We start from the raw sequence: 6,000 nt of genomic DNA, 5'->3' as shown, positions 1-6,000 counted from the left end.
AAGGCCACATTTATTAGCGACGGTTACAACGAAACCGTTGCCAACTTAAATCAGCGACGGTTAATAATTAACCGTCGCTAATAGACATACATCGGCTACAGTTTAGTAACAAATCGTCGCTAAAAAATCGCAAATTCTCTATTTACACCCGATCTCCGTTTCATTTTCCTCCACACCACTTCACAATGCTTATATGATTTTAGTTTCGATTTAGATACCTGTTTTTGTTTCAATTTTTGGTTAATTTTTTAATTGTTAATTAAGATAATGAGTATTATTATTATATTTGTATTGTATTTCTTATAAAAATTTATTAAATTATAAAAGTAAATTTTTTTTATACTTACGCAAAATTTAGCGACGGTTTTTTAACCGTCGCGAAATTGGAAAACTGTCGCTAAATTTAAAGACCGTCGCTAAATTAGCGACGGTTTTGCTTTACCGTGGCCGATTTGCGACGGTTTTGTCGAAAACCGTCGCTAATATTTTGTTGTTTTATGACTATTAACGGCGTACACGTGTACGCTGCGGAAAGTTGTATTAACAACGTACACGTAATCTTGAACTTTTAACCGCTTGCAACTTTGCAGCATGCAATGCGCGCTGCGGAAAGCCATTTTTGTTGTAGTGGTCGAGTTGAGTGAGTAGGGTGTCGATGAGTGTCCTTAGCGAAAATTCCAGCAACAATTAAGGGCTGTTGGAAGGTTTAAGGGGTCTGGTTTTTGGTGGATTAGGGACGGATATTGTGTATAATTATTATGGTAAGAAGTTGGGAAATAGTTGGTTAAGTTTCGGTTTGTTTCGGGTTAAAACCGGGACTCCGGTCCAAGTTTTAAAACAATTCGGTAAAGTTATGAAACGGTCTCGAGTTTACGTCTAGGGATGCTTTTAAATATGTTTTGGGACATTTTTAAGAGTTTGGTAAGTTACGGATCTAAAGAATGAGTTTTGGAATTATTCGAGATTTAATCGCCGCACGAAACGTTAATTAAAGAATTAATTGAAACGTCTAAATTTAAGCTAAATAAAATTATGAAAAATTATATTTAAGCTCAAATAATTATTAGAAGTCTAAATTTTTAATTTGGGAATTTTATGCTAAAGTTTGGTTTAATTCGGGATTAAAACGCATTAATATGTTATATTTAAATATTAATTTAAAAGTCATCGATTTAAGCCAAATAAAAATATGAAAAAATTTATGTAGGCTTAAATAATTATTTGGGACATGTTTGAGTAAATGGAATGAAGAAAATTTCAAAAACATGAAATTTTACGTCTAGGGGCAAAACGATAATTTTTGGGTTTCCAGTGGCAAAATGGTCATTTTGCACCCGGGGTGAGATTTTGGTCCTAGCAGCGCCCTGAACACAAATCTATGATATTTTAAATGTTTATGCATCATGTTCATGATTTTTATGAAATTATGCTAAATACGGTGCATGCTTGTTTTTAAGGTAAAAGTTACGTATATGCATGTTTTTATTAAGTGGTGAATATGATGATGTTGTATTTGAAGGATGTGAATTGGTTGTGACTGACGATATATATGTATACGATGACATGAGATATGATGAGCTGATGCCCGGGCTCAGTGGATGGGTAATGTTGTCGTTGATGTCCTCCGCCGTCCGGTACTGTGATTATAAGTAGATGGATCCAACGATAGAGCTGATACGATAGAGCTGATACGAAAGTCACAACTAATGTACTAAATTCAATTAAAATAAAATGTATACGTTTATGATGACATGATTTAACATTTATATACTTATATGATGATACATGCTATGATTATTATCATGTTTTGAAAGGACACGTTTACTTAAATGATTTTTACTGCAGACACGAAATGTATGTTGATTATGCTATTTTTCACTGCTATGTGCTGCGTATATGTACTTGTTATTACTGGTACAGGTGTGTTGAGTCTTTAGACTCACTAGGTGTGTGTGATGCATGTGAGCTTGATGCTGAGGAGACTGGAGGTGCTGAACTCTGAGTAGGCAGCTCTGGTGTGGTGACATGACCCGAGGATTGCATGTTTTTCACATTATGATTTACGAGTTTTGAGAGCATACGAACATTTTTCTACGTTGATGATTTTATGATTTTTATACGTTTATGTATGATTTTGGACGAGTTTGATTATTTTAAACTGCGCTATTTTTTCAGTAAAATATTTAAGATCATTTTTAAATCTTATATTTTTCTGTATAACGCATGCATGCGAAACGTTTAAATGATATTTCAAAAATGCGAGCTTTTTTCAAAAAAAAATTCCGCATTTTTTAAAACTAGTAGACGCTACAGTTGGTATCAGAGCAATGGTCATGTATAGGGTTGTGCCACCGCCAGCATCTGTCGTTCAGTCTTCAAGCCTCAAGTCTGTAAGCTTTTATGATTTAAATGTTTTAAATGCTATCACCTGCATATTTAGTTGATATATGCTTTGCAGTACATGTTTATGTGTCGTTATGTTTTGAGATTAGATACTTTAAAATTTTTATGCATGTTACGACATGAAACGAGAAATTATTTGATTTTCATGCATGCTGGCTGTGGTGGATTTGGACATGAATGAGATTTGCTTTTGGACATGATTACGATTATGGCTAATTGGGCGTAGGGAAAGGTTGGAAATGATTTGTCTATATTGATTTTTGGTTAGTAAGTACTGATGTTTTACTCTTTGGGTCACAAGTTAGTCATGAAGATTATGAATGCTTTTGGGACTTGTAGATTTTCTAAGAAATTACTGATTGTTTGTGGTTACTAGTTGAGTTAATTTTTAGGATTCCATGTAAAGAATGATGATTCTAAGACTACGACGATCTTTGGAAGTATAAAAACGTAGAATTTATTTAGGATGCATGCTCTACCTAGTTGGATTTAAAGATTGAATTACATGAATTTCGAATTTTAAGGACCTAATTGTAATAACCAATAATTTGATGACCTGAGTGCAAAAATAAAATTATAAGGAACTATTTCGAATTTACCAAACTTTGGGATTAAATTTTGAGTTTCTAGAATTTTAAGGTTTAATGAGGCCAAGTCGAAAAATTTATGGGGACAAAAATGCAAATTTCGAAGAGTTGTAGGGCCAAAATTATAATCTTCGAGAACTTTAAGGACCAAATTGCAAATTACAAAATTTTTGAGGATTAAATTCGAACTTTTGGGGAACTCTTGAGTTAAATTAGTAATTTTTCGAGGTTATGAGAATTAATTTTTGGTCTAATAAGCTTACAATTATTGAACTTTTGTTACGAGAAACCTATAAAATAGAATTAGGAACGCCAACAACTTATGGGTAATTGTGAAATTTCGAGATTTAGGACAAATTGGATAGTATTCGAGGAAAATAAGAGTTAATTTTGCAATTTTTAAGAAATTCGGGGACTAGTTTAGCAATAAGTGAGAATTGAATGGTTTAAATGATAAAACTTTTCGGTGATTTGAGCTTGAAGACATAATTAGAACCTTGTTATATTTGGGTTATAATGTAATAAGGAATGACAATCGAGAGCATTGTAGGATGATTCAATACTGGGCTTGAAAATCTAAGTGTTAATAGAATAATGTTGTGGAAAATTTAAGAATTTAGAGCGATAATAATTTAAGATAAAATTGATCAATTGGTCAAGTTACAAGATTAGACATTAAGTTAACTTACTTTTGGGGACTTAAGGTTTGATGTAACAGAAGTTTTAATCATGATCTTAGGAGTTAAATATATATATCTTCACTACGTTTAAATTTTTCTAGAAAGTCGGGTATGATGGATGGTTAGGTTACTTGATAGATGCATGCAAGAACTGAGGTAGACACATTGTCTTGAGGAAATTTAAAAAAAAAATCATTAAGAAACTTGGGAATAAGTGAATATGTTGGAATTATGTTATCTAATATTATTTAGGTTTTATGTATTAACGCTACTCGAATTTAAAGATTTGAAACAATTTAATATTTGGGATGTACATGTAAATAGTAAGTTACGTAAGTCTGGTGCCGTAAGATAAAGATTTGATTCAAAGATCTTAGACTAATATTATTATGGGGTTGAGATAAGGTGTAACTATTAAGTGTATTACCAAGGATAGAAATCTATTAGTAAATTTTGGTGTTAAGATTTCTTAAGTCGAACTGATAATAAGTCAATGAACATTCTGGGTATAGTATAAGAAAGTAAGACGCAATAAAATTCGGACATCCATTTTTAATATTGGGAAGTTTAAGAAATGTTGAAATTCGAGGTTATGAAAAAATGAAACTAGGTCACCATGGGTCATTATAAGTTGAGTTTGGCAAACGAGGATTTAGAAGGTAGAGTTTATCGGGATCGAGGAGACATAAAGATATCTTAAGATTTATTATTTTATAAGAGTAGCGCTGCGAAAGCTTGGATTATTGGGATTCTAGAACTAAGTCTAAACTTTGTGATTATCAAGGATAAGCGAATTTCGGGGGTGGGGGGTGGGGGGGGGGGGGGGATTGTAACCTCTCGAAAAAATTTGAAGGTTCACGTAAACCACATGAATGCAAGTTATTAAATTTTTTTGGTATTTTATTTAATTGCTTTAAAGCATTAAATGCATGTTTATTTCATTAATTTGTGTTTAAGTATTTTTATTCATTTTATGCATATTTCATGCATGATAGGATTTAATTAATTAAATTTTAAAAGTTCATGCATTAGGGTTTCTAGGTGCATTTCACGCTCGAACGAGATACGGAGACCGGAGAATTTTAAGAAAAATTATTTTTATTACATGATTAATTTTTATTAATTAATTTAAGATGTTTTAAAGGTAATTTTAAAGAATTAGGAATTATTGGGTATTTTTACCCGCGAGATTTTAATTTTTAACGGTACGCAAATGTTAGCGAATCAGGAACCTTTTTGAGGGTTCGGCTAATATTTTCAAAATCTTTCCAACACGAAATATTTTTCGGGAGTGTGTTTGGATTTAATGGACCTAATTTTAAGCTTGTTGGGGTTAATTATCTTTTTAAACTTTTAATTATTAAATTAGGGCTCATTATCTATTAGTTTACTATTTAATATCACCTAAACTACTCCTTAACCTAAACCCAATAATTGACCAGCCGACACCCCTCCCCCATCATCTTTTCCTCACGTTTTTCAGCAAGAGCTTCCCCAAAGAAAGCGTCGGTCGAGTTTTCTCCAAAGAAGAAAATCTTCCCGGGTTCCCTCGCCTCGTTCTTGCTCTTCAATCATCATCAAGGCACGCTTGTTCTTCTTTTGATGCATCATACATGCTAATATTACGTGTAAAAATTGTGTGAAAGCATGTACAATTTTCGATCCTTGCATGTGTGATCATCGGTGTGTAGTTGTGCATAAACCATGATTTTTTTATGTTCATTCACGATTTTCTTGTTGTGGCTGCAAAGAGGGCTGTCAAAGGGCATTGCTGAAGGGCTTTATTGTCGAGGGTATACTGTTAACAGGTTGGAAATGAGAGGTGCATGCTGTACGCTAGAAGCCGTGTAGATTAGGAAGTTTTGCTTCGGGTTTGAAGGAAATCGTGTGAACGGTTGGAGACGGCGATGCGAGGGCCGATCCAAGGCCTAGATAAGACCATCATGGGTCTGAGTCATGGCTCAAGGAGTCTCAACCATTGTTGGAACCACCAATATTGATGTAGCCGATCGATCGAGAATGGGAGTGGCCGCGGTAGTGAGTTGTCGGGTGTTAGAGCGTGTAGGTTGCTGCGTGCATGGGGCCGAGGGGTGGTTCAAGTAGGTCCAGCAGGTTCTGATATTGGTCCCTAGTAACTTGATTCAGGACAGGTTCGGGCCGGGGGCGTCTAGGATGGTGGATAGTCGAGTTGTTGAGTAGGGTGTCGATGAGTGTCCTTAGCGAAAATTCCCAGCAACAATTAAGGGCTGTTGGAAGGTTTAAGGGGTCTGGTTTTGGGTGGATTAGGGACGGATATTGTGTATAATTAGTATGGTAAGAAGTTGGGAAAT

Source organism: Primulina tabacum, chromosome 8 (genome assembly GCF_025594145.1).
Source record: "Primulina tabacum isolate GXHZ01 chromosome 8, ASM2559414v2, whole genome shotgun sequence".
Taxonomy (NCBI): Eukaryota; Viridiplantae; Streptophyta; class Magnoliopsida; order Lamiales; family Gesneriaceae; genus Primulina; species Primulina tabacum.
This window is presented reverse-complemented; position numbering follows the sequence as displayed.